This window comes from Oncorhynchus mykiss, chromosome 26 (assembly GCF_057628025.1).
Source record: "Oncorhynchus mykiss isolate SJ-2025 chromosome 26, ASM5762802v1, whole genome shotgun sequence".
NCBI classification, from domain to species: Eukaryota; Metazoa; Chordata; class Actinopteri; order Salmoniformes; family Salmonidae; genus Oncorhynchus; species Oncorhynchus mykiss.
This window is the reverse complement of record NC_143047.1, coordinates 16,178,124-16,189,919: the sequence shown is the minus strand read 5'-3', so window position 1 is coordinate 16,189,919 and position 11,796 is coordinate 16,178,124. Positions and strand designations below refer to the sequence as shown.

The 11,796-nt window shown below is 43.5% G+C and overlaps 1 pseudogene; it reads right to left on the bottom strand.

The window, feature by feature from the left end:
• Positions 1 to 8,656: 8,656 nt before the first annotated feature.
• On the bottom strand, positions 8,657 to 11,333 carry LOC110506467 (trans-1,2-dihydrobenzene-1,2-diol dehydrogenase-like; annotated as a pseudogene).
• Positions 11,334 to 11,796: the final 463 nt, after the last annotated feature.

Here is an 11,796-nt window from a genome sequence, read left to right as displayed (position 1 = left end):
GGTCACAGACCATTTGTGTACATGCCATCTCAGAACGGCTTGCCTCTTTTGCTGTGTTGGCGCTACTCACCACTGACGAACTGTTAACACTACAGTACATAGAATTTACACTCCACGTGCCTCAGTTCATTTGCTTAATGTGGTCTTAATACTTCAAGGACTCCATAGAATCTATGATATCAAGAAATTAGGGGAAGTTAATGAGTGTACTTGAAGCCAATTTCAGTGGGTAATTTTATTGAACAGAGGTAAGAAAGCGTTTGGTCACTGGCAGTCCTGACTGTAAACCACCCCCACCTGCCTGTGTGTCTCATCCATCACCTCAGCCAGGAGCAGAGTCTGCCTGGGATATCCTGGAGCTCTCCTTCAGGCCACGTACAAGAGAATCTCCAGAGGTTGTGTCTGACCGACTACGTCGTTCTAACAGTTTGCCAGGCGCCATCAGTGCAGATGTCTTCTGATGTAAGCTCTGCCTCGATAGGTACAACTGTCCTCTGAGGTACACTCACATAAAATGTCACATGCACTGAAAACAACCGGTATAGACTTTATTGCGCAATGTAAAGTAAAAAATATTTGCTAAATGAAAATAAACTCAATGTTTTGGTTTCATGAGCTTAAGTAAAACCCCAGAAAAATGTCCATACACACAAAGCTTATTTCTCTCATGCACATACAGTGCCTTGCAAAAGTATTCGGCCCCCTTGAACTTTGCGACCTTTTGCCACATTTCAGGCTTCAAACATAAAGATATAAAACTATTTTTTTGTGAAGAATCAACAAGTGGGACACAATCATTAAGTGGAACGACATTTATTGGATATTTCTAACTTTTTTTAACAAATCAAAAACTGAAAAATTGGGCGTGCAAAATTATTCAGCCCCTTTACTTTCAGTGCAGCAAACTCTCTCCAGAAGTTCAGTGAGGATCTCTGAATGATCCAATGTTGACCTAAATGACTAATGATGATAAATACAATCCACCTGTGTGTAATCAAGTCTCCGTATAAATGCACCTGCACTGTGATAGTCTCAGAGGTCAGTTAAAAGCGCAGAGAGCATCATGAAGAACAAGGAACACACCAGGCATGTCCGAGATACTGTTGTGAAGTTTAAAGCCGGATTTGGATACAAAAAGATTTCCCAAGCTTTAAACATCCCAAGGAGCACTGTGCAAGCAATAATATTGAAATGGAAGGAGTATCAGACCACTGCAAATCTACCAAGACCTGGCCGTTCCTCTAAACTTTCAGCTCATACAAGGAGAAGACTGATCAGAGAGGCAGCCAAGAGGCCCATGATCACTCTGGATGAACTGCAGAGATCTACAGCTGAGGTGGGAGACTGTCCATAGGACAACAATCAGTCGTATATTGCACAAATCTGGCCTTTATGGAAGAGTGGCAAGAAGAAAGCCATTTCTTAAAGATATCCATAAAAAGTGTTTAAAGTTTGCCACAAGCCACCTGGGAGACACACCAAACATGTGGAAGAAGGTGCTCTGGTCAGATGAAACCAAAATTGAACTTTTTGGCAACAATGCAAAACGTTATGTTTGGCGTAAAAGCAACACAGCTGAACACACCATCCCCACTGTCAAACATGGTGGTGGCAGCATCATGGTTTGGGCCTGCTTTTCTTCAGCAGGGACAGGGAAGATGGTTAAAATTGATGGGAAGATGGATGGAGCCAAATACAGGACCATTCTGGAAGAAAACCTGATGGAGTCTGCAAAAGACCTGAGACTGGGACGGAGATTTGTCTTCCAACAAGACAATGATCCAAAACATAAAGCAAAATATACAATGGAATGGTTCAAAAATAGACATATCCAGGTGTTAGAATGGCCAAGTCAAAGTCCAGACCTGAATCCAATCGAGAATCTGTGGAAAGAACTGAAAACTGCTGTTCACAAATGCTCTCCATCCAACCTCACTGAGCTCGAGCTGTTTTGCAAGGAGGAATGGGAAAACATTTCAGTCTCTCGGTGTGCAAAACTGATAGAGACATACCCCAAGCGACTTACAGCTGTAATCGCAGCAAAAGGTGGCGCTACAAAGTATTAACTTAAGGGGGCTGAATAATTTTGCACGCCCAATTTTTCAGTTTTTGATTTGTTAAAAAAGTTTGAAATATCCAATAAATGTCGTTCCACTTCATGATTGTGTCCCACTTGTTGTTGATTCTTCACAAAAAAATACAGTTTTATATCTTTATGTTTGAAGCCTGAAATGTGGCAAAAGGTTGCAAAGTTCAAGGGGGCCGAATACTTTCGCAAGGCACTGTATGTTTGCATTCATCCTTTGCCATGATAATCCATCCACCTGACAGGTGTGGCATATCAAGAAACTGATTAACCGGCATGATCTTTACAGATGCAACTTGTGCTGGGGACAAAGGGCCACTTAAATGTGCTGTGAGCAGTATCCTCTGTAGCACCTTAGTTGAAGGCTGAGCAGTTGCCATACCAAGCGGTGACACATCCAGTTAAGATGCTCTCAATGGTGGATCTGAGGGCCCATGCCAAATCTTTTCAGCCTTCTGAGGGTGAAGAGGTGTTGTCATGCCCTGTTCACAATTGTTGGTGTGTTTGGACACAGGGGAACTTGAAGCTCTCATCCCACTCCACAAGAGCCCCATCAATGTGAATGGGGGTGTGTCCGGCCCACCGTTTCCTGTAGTCCAAGATAAGCTCCTTTGTCTTGCCCACGTTGAGGGAAAGGTTGTTGACCTGGCACCACACTGCTCATCGTTGTCAGGGATTAGGCCTACCACCGGCAAACTTAATGATGGGGTTATGCGCGGCCATGCAGTTGTGGGTGAACAGTGAACATAAGATGGGACAGTGTGGCGGATGTGTTGTTACCTACCCTCACCACCTGGGGGAAGTCCAGGATCCAGTTGCAGAGGGAGGTGTATAGTCCCAAGCTCCTTACCTTAGTGATGAATTTGGATGGCACTATGGTGTTGAACTCTGAGCTGTAGTCAATGAACAGCATTCTCACAAGTGTTCCTTTTGTCCAGGTGGGGAAGGGCAGTGTGGAGTGCAATAGAGACTGCTCCATCTATGGATATGTTGGGGTGGTGTGCAAATCATCTCACAAATATTCTCTCTCCACACAAATATTTGTATTATTTCATGAAAAGGCCCATTGTTGAATTTTCCAGTGATTTGTTTTGTCTGTGGAGTAGTCTCGGGAAACATTACAAAGTCTTGAGGAAGCTGGATGTCAGAGAGACATGTCAAGGGCATTTCAGATGGTTTGCTGCCACCTTGTAAATGTATACTGAGTAAACAAGACATGAGTCTGTAACTGCTTCAACATTTAGGGGAGGTGGGGAGCAAGTTGAAAGGCAATCCATGTTGCACACATACATGGGGAATAATTGACCAAGAAAAAACAATAGAATAACTAAAGGACTAGTAGGATATCCCCAATGTCTAAAGGACTAGTAGGATATCCCCAATGTCTAAAGGACTAGTAGGATATCCCCAATGTCTAAAGGACTAGTAGGATATCCCCAATGTCTAAAGGACTAGTAGGATATCCCCAATAACTAAAGGACTAGTAGGATATCCCCAATGTCTAAAGGACTAGTAGGATATCCCCAATGTCTAAAGGACTAGTAGGATATCCCCAATGTCTAAAGGACTAGTAGGATATCCCCAATGTCTAAAGGACTAGTAGGATATCCCCAATAACTAAACGACTAGTAGGATATCCCCAATAACTAAAGGACTAGTAGGATATCCCCAATAACTAAAGGACTAGTAGGATATCCCCAATAACTAAACGACTAGTAGGATATCCCCAATGTCTAAAGGACTAGTAGGATATCCCCAATGTCTAAAGGACTAGTAGGATATCCCCAATGTCTAAAGGACTAGTAGGATATCCCCAATGTCTAAAGGACTAGTAGGATATCCCCAATGTCTAAAGGACTAGTAGGATATCCCCAATGTCTAAAGGACTAGTAGGATATCCCCAATAACTAAAGGACTAGTAGGATATCCCCAATGTCTAAAGGACTAGTAGGATATCCCCAATAACTAAAGGACTAGTAGGATATCCCCAATGTCTAAAGGACTAGTAGGATATCCCCAATGTCTAAAGGACTAGTAGGATATCCCCAATGTCTAAAGGACTAGTAGGATATCCCCAATGTCTAAAGGACTAGTAGGATATCCCCAATGTCTAAAGGACTAGTAGGATATCCCCAATGTCTAAAGGACTAGTAGGATATCCCCAATAACTAAAGGACTAGTAGGATATCCCCAATGTCTAAAGGACTAGTAGGATATCCCCAATAACTAAACGACTAGTAGGATATCCCCAATGTCTAAAGGACTAGTAGGATATCCCCAATGTCTAAAGGACTAGTAGGATATCCCCAATGTCTAAAGGACTAGTAGGATATCCCCAATGTCTAAAGGACTAGTAGGATATCCCCAATGTCTAAAGGACTAGTAGGATATCCCCAATGTCTAAAGGACTAGTAGGATATCCCCAATGTCTAAAGGACTAGTAGGATATCCCCAATAACTAAACGACTAGTAGGATATCCCCAATGTCTAAAGGACTAGTAGGATATCCCCAATAACTAAAGGACTAGTAGGATATCCCCAATAGGTAAACGACTAGTAGGATATCCCCAATAACTAAAGGACTAGTAGGATATCCCCAATAGGTAAACGACTAGTAGGATACCCCCAATAACTAAAGCACTAGTAGGATATCCCCAATGTCTAAAGGACTAGTAGGATATCCCCAATGTCTAAAGGACTAGTAGGATATCCCCAATAGGTAAATGACTAGTAGGATATCCCCAATAACTAAAGGACTAGTAGGATATCCCTAATAGGTAAAGACTAGTAGGATATCCCCAATAGGTAAACGACTAGTAGGATACCCCCAATAACTAAAGCACTAGTAGGATATCCCCAATAACTAAAGCACTAGTAGGATATCCCCAATAACTAAAGGACTAGTAGGATATCCCCAATAACTAAACGACTAGTAGAATACCCCCAATAACTAAAGCACTAGTAGGATATCCCCAATGTCTAAAGGACTAGTAGGATATCCCCAATAACTAAAGGACTAGTAGGATATCCCCAATAACTAAACGACTAGTAGGATATCCCCAATAACTAAAGGACTAGTAGGATATCCCCAATAGGTAAACGACTAGTAGGATATCCCCAATAACTAAAGCACTAGTAGGATATCCCCAATAACTAAAGCACTAGTATGATATCCCCAATAGGTAAAGCACTAGTAGGATACCCCCAATAGGTAAACGACTAGTAGGATATCCCCAATAACTAAAGCACTATTAGGATATCCCCAATAGGTAAAGCACTAGTAGGATATCCCCAATAGGTAAAGCACTAGTAGGATACCCCCAATAACTGAAGGACTAGTAGGATATCCCCAATAACTAAAGCACTAGTAGGATATCCCCAATAACTAAAGCACTAGTAGGATATCCCCAATAGGTAAAGACTAGTAGGATACCCCCAATAACTAAAGGACTAGTAGGATATCCCTAATAACTAAAGCACTAGTAGGATATCCCCAATAGGTAAACGACTAGTAGGATATCCCCAATAGGTAAAGCACTAGTAGGATACCCCCAATAGGTAAACGACTAGTAGGATATCCCCAATAACTAAAGCACTATTAGGATATCCCCAATAGGTAAAGCACTAGTAGGATATCCCCAATAGGTAAAGCACTAGTAGGATACCCCCAATAACTGAAGGACTAGTAGGATATCCCCAATAACTAAAGCACTAGTAGGATATCCCCAATAACTAAAGCACTAGTAGGATATCCCCAATAGGTAAAGACTAGTAGGATACCCCCAATAACTAAAGGACTAGTAGGATATCCCTAATAACTAAAGCACTAGTAGGATATCCCCAATAGGTAAACGACTAGTAGGATATCCCCAATAGGTAAACGACTAGTAGGATATCCCCAATAACTAAAGGACTAGTAGGATATCCTTAATAACTAAAGCACTAGTAGGATATCCCCAATAACTCATTGACTAGTAGGATATCCCTAATAACTAAAGGACTAGTAGGATATCCCCAATAGGTAAAGGACTAGTAGGATATCCCCAATAGCTAAGCACTAGTAGGATATCCCCAATAGGTAAAGCACTAGTAGGATATCCCCAATAACTAATTGACTAGTAGGATATCCCTAATAACTAAAGGACTAGTAGGATATCCCCAATAGGTAAAGGACTAGTAGGATATCCCCAATAGCTAAGCACTAGTAGGATATCCCCAGTAGGTAAACGACTAGTAGGATATCCCCAATAGCTAAGCACTAGTAGGATATCCCCAGTAGGTAAAGCACCAGTCTGCCTTTACAATCTTCACCTCACCCACCCCTCCCCGAGACAGCAGGCACTCAATCTCCAGAGAGGCTCAGAAGAAGCGGGTCCAGACTGCCTGGAGCATCAAGAGAGGAGGATGAGGAGGCGGAAGAGGGAGAGCACTATGGTTACACACAGACACTCACACGGGACAGCCTTCACCTGCGTGCTGTTGAAACACTGGTTGGGTATGTAACGTGGTCATAATGACACAGGTGTAACAGTCCGTATTACCTCCATGAAAAATACTTTGTTTGTCTTAGCAGAGGCCATCAGCTCTTACACCCCTCTGAGGTTCATGGCCATAGGCTTCTCACATAGCACATTCTTCTGGGCCTTCATGAAGAGCATGCCAACCGGCAGGGGGTATGGCTGGATGGTGCCCACATATACCACCTCTACCCACACACAAAATGCCATAATAAAATGCACTAATAAACACTGTTCTGATGCATATTACACACACTGAGAGGGACATTAAGCACCAGAGGTGATGGCTAGATTATGTTTGAGACAAAACACCGACCAATCTCTGGATCTCTGGCCAGTTCCTCATGGGGCGGCAGGGTAGCCTAGTGGTTAGAGCGTTGGGCTAGTAACCAGAAGGTTGCAAGTTCAAATCCCTGAGCTGACAAGGTACAAATCAGTCGTTCTGCACCTGAACAGGTAGTTAACCCACTGTTCCTAGGCCGTCATTGAAAATAAGAATTTGTTCTTGAACTGAAGGACTAGGTAAATAAAGGTAAAACATTTTTTTTAAATAGCTGCTTGAGGGATGCTGTGCTTCTTTGCAAACTCCTGAGCGTCCTGTAGTTTCCGAGCAGCAACAATCTAGGGTTGACAAAAGGGTGGGCTATTTCATTCACTCATTATTTTCAACATGTTTGTAGCCTATGACACTTTTAAATAAGGCACTTTCACATTTCTATATTACATTTCCTACATGTTCATTTAGTTAGAGTTTTACGGTAAGTCATCCATCTGTGTAGAGTATATCTTGCGGCATTAAACGAGATTGTAATGTCAGCAACTCAAAAAAATCATTACAATGGGCCACATTGTAACTGTTCCAATCTACTTAAAGTTAACTACATGAGTGCAGTGAAACCTTCTGATTTCTGATCATAAAACAGTTCAGATCATTCATGTTAATTTGAAACTCCACGCCAACGATAGCAAACTGAGGCTTGAACACGGCCACAATAAAGTATGTGGTGGTGGGTGTCACTGTCTACTGTAGTAAACGGGTACAAGTAACTGGTGGTCTCCGAGAGGGAGGGTTTTCAGTGCCTCTGTGAAATCATGATTTTACCGGTGCTACAGATCCCCCACCTGGTTGCCATATTGATGTCGACAACATGTAACTATTAGCCAGCAGGTGGAGACAGACTCTGTTTTGATTAAATTACGATATAGCGTCATTGACGCGAGTAACCAACCAGTAGTGTTCAGGAATATTACAAATACATCCGGGTATATCAAGCACACGTTATAAAACACCGGTGCTGCAGTAATGGACATTTACCAACAGATGGAATCAACGTGCCATTTTACACCCATAACAGACCGAGGTTTGGTGCTGATTGTTTTGTGTCTAATGAATCATTTATTTTCATATTTTGGATTAGGCCTTCAAATCACTTAAAATCTTTAATATAAAATATTTTAATTACTTTTAGATTACATTATTTCCTCATGTGCTGCTTGGTGTACTGAAACCTAAGAGCTGGCCAAGGTAGCCTATGTTGTCAAATGTGACATACATAAACTTGCTGATTCATCAGGCCTTGTTTCAACCCATGACCTTGGGAAGCAAAGTCATTGTTTACTCAGACAATAGTTTTATGGGGGTCCTACAATGTGTCTATGAGAATTCGTTTTTTCTCCAATTTGAATGTATTCTGACTGATAATCACCCTCTTAGGATGATCTTGTCACCTCATGAAATAAACCTCACCATGACAATCAGTGTCCTTTATTGAACCCATCAATCTTACACTTCACCGTGACAGACTGTAGCACTCTTAATTCAATCTGTCAGTCTTAGCAGCTCACAGTTGCTACTGATCAACTCAGGCTTCCTTGTCATCACCGTGTTCAAATTTGTCTCATATCAGCTGCAAGCTGTATAGGGCTAAGTCGTGAGGGGATCATTGTACACTCAGGGATTAATCCCTCCCTCCTGTCGTACACAGCTCTGTCCATGTCCAGACCCTGTGGCACAGGTCAGATTGACCATGGTCGAGTGGCGATTGAGGGGTGGTTATTGGCAGTCTTGATTGAAGACCATTCCCACCTGTTTCCTGCACTCATCCATAATCTCAGTGAGCAGGGCCGACTCGGACAGGGGCATTCTGGGGTTCTCCTTCAGTCCTGCTGAAGGAGAAATTGACTGACTGTATTGTAAGCAAAGATTCCGGTTGGAAGCAGCAGGTAAAAACAATGTTATTATTTATTTGGCTGTTTTTACTGTTTATTACCTAGGATATACCAACAGCATTGCAATTGGATTGTTGTTGTATATCTGTTCAAACAATCTCTCATCTTTGAACAGAGAAATTGTGTTTTTCTCTGGTAAGACCTTGCGAGCCACCATACCTTTGAGCGGGCACTGCCTGACTTCCTCAGCCTTGTAGCGCAGCCCAGTGCTGTTAGTGAAGTTCAGAGGTAAAGAGGGCTCAGGCAGGGGGTACTGTGTCATCTTCCCATTCACCTCCAGTGTGGTGGGACAATGCATGGGACCTAGAACCTGAGAGGACATGAAACAGCCATTATGTTTTATGTGTATACTTATCAGTATATGCATTAATCAATAATACATCTCAATGAAGTCTCAATCAGGGACATACTGTAGATCAGACATTGTTTAGCATTTGTTGGCTCTTTCGTCACTATATTACATTTCTCCTAAATGAAGATAAAACAGACTGGGACGTTTAAAGGTTGATTCAGTAGCAACATACCCTGATGGTGCCCGTTGTTCCGCTGATGGTGGCGTTGTTAGGCAGTGAAACAGTGATGGAGAAGAAACATAAAGCCAGCCTGTTCCTGGGAAACTTCATCACCACCATGGGCTCATCCATTCCTGGCAACCATCAACAAGTCAAACAGCAAGTTAGCCCTTTACACTTCAATAAAGAATGAATTATTGTCGTAGGCATAGTCAATACTGACCCCAATGCTAATCTGATCCTTGGGTTGTGCCCAATTCCAAACTCATTGTCCCTGTCCCACAATCTCTGGTTTACTTGACCAGTACTTGGCTTACATGACCAGTGCTAGCTTGTTAGCTGGCTAGCACACACAGGACATTTTGTACTACATGTAGGTGCCAAGATTAATACCTGAGTTGAGAAGAACTCCAGAGGCATGGATGGACTCTGGCCTCTCCCCGTTGAACACCATCAGCACAAACTGCAAGTTGTAGACCCCAATGTCCAGCAGTGCCTCCTCCCAGCTTCTTCTCCACCGAGCGGGGGATGTGAAGCTGAGGTGAGCCGAAAAAGGCCTTCATCAGCTTTACGTCGCCGTTGGCGTCCTCAGCCAGCCACCTGCGAACCTCCCTGTACAGTGGGAAACGGGACCAGATGGCCTGGGAGAGGACAGAGAGAGCCCATCACCTCACAGAGTGGACAGACAGTTCCTTTCTATACCTCAACTTGGTCATTTCTACAACAGCCCTCATATGATCAGCAAAATCCGTCCATACATTTGCCAGACCTTGGTTCAAATACATATGTAGTTGACAACTGGTATTTAAAATACTTTTTCTGTGTATTTGAGTATTTTCAAATACACAGCCCAAAACAAGCACTTTTATTTGAGTATTTGAATGGTTATTTGTAAAAAAACAAATAGTATTTGAGAGTATTTTCAAATACCTTTTTGAAATAATATATTAAAATGCCTGGGTTAAATGTATGGAAGTGTATTTCCAAATACATTAAAATATTTAACTACTTGTCTTTTCAAATAAAATATACCTTACTTTGAATGTACAGTATGTAAAAGTAATTTAGATATTTGAACCCAGGTCGGGTATTTACTACAGTAATGTGACAACAGTACAAATGGTGAGACTCAAGCAATAAATCATGTTAACAGACTGAGACACGTTGATGGAAACCCCAACTCTCATGGAGCCTTTCCCACACCTCCATGAGAAAGACGTTGGACTTCTTGGAGGCAGCAATGAGGTCCCCCACCTCCCTGGAGTTCATGGCGAAGGGCTTCTCACACAGCATGTTCTTCCCTGCCTGTAGTACCAGCAGGCCCAGGCGCCAGTGCTCCGTGTGCAGCACGTCCAGGTACATCATGTCTGCAGGGACAGTCACACAGTACACAGACTGGAGGCTGATTTTCAAACAGTTACGTCATTAAGCCATAATCTGTGGCTGCACAGACAGGCCCTCCAAGGCTGTTAACCCACCAATCTCTGCATCGCTGGCCAGCTCTTCATAGCTCCCATAGGCCTTGGGGATGCTGTGCTTCTTGGCAAACACCCGGGCACGCTCCAGACTCCTCGCAGCCACCGCCACTATCTGGAACGAGAGGGGAAAACACACAGACATTCATTACTTCTAGGCAAGCTGTCAGTGCCGATGGAGAGAGAGAGAGAGAGGCAGGAGGAAGAGAGACATCCAGTATGTGAATCACAATAGAATGTGTTTGTTTGGGTGGGTGGAGTGGAGTGGGGTGCCTGGTGGTCTCCAGGAGGGATGGTTTTCATGTCCACACTGAAGTCGTGGCTGATCTTCCCCGCGCTGCAGAGTCCCCACTGGGTCGCCATGTTGAACAGATGGTAGTTGGCAGGTTAGAGGGGCTGTGCCTGGGCCTCGGGTCAGAGCTGAGGAGAGCGGTTGTGACCTTGTGGAGCGCTGGGTAGTCAGATGTAGTGGAGCTCCACAGAGCTGGTAGCTTCACCCTGGAGAGCTGCTGCTGCATTTATATGCTGGAGAGGCTGGGAATGTCAGCTCTCCACTCCGCTGCCCCTCACACACACACACACACACACACACACACCCCCCTCGGAGGTTAATACAGTCATGTACTGCTGCTGCTGCTGATACAAGTCTCTTACAACCAGGCCAACACGGTTTATGCCGGTTGTCTCTGACAATCTGTAACAGAACAGTTCAATGGGATTCTTCAGCAACATTAGCATTATGGGGAACTAGACGGTTTAATGTGTACAGACATAACTCACCTTGCCCTCACATAATCACTGTCCCAAAACGCTGCAGGTCAACCCGGGGTAACTGGAACTATTAGGAAGGAGGTAGGGGACTGTTTTGTTCCCCACTAGGGAGGCGTTGATTAGCCTGCAAGGGCTTGACAGCAGCACAGGCCAATGGTTAAAATGGACCCCACTGGGACCACTGGTGTGAACAAGTAGGCTATGCA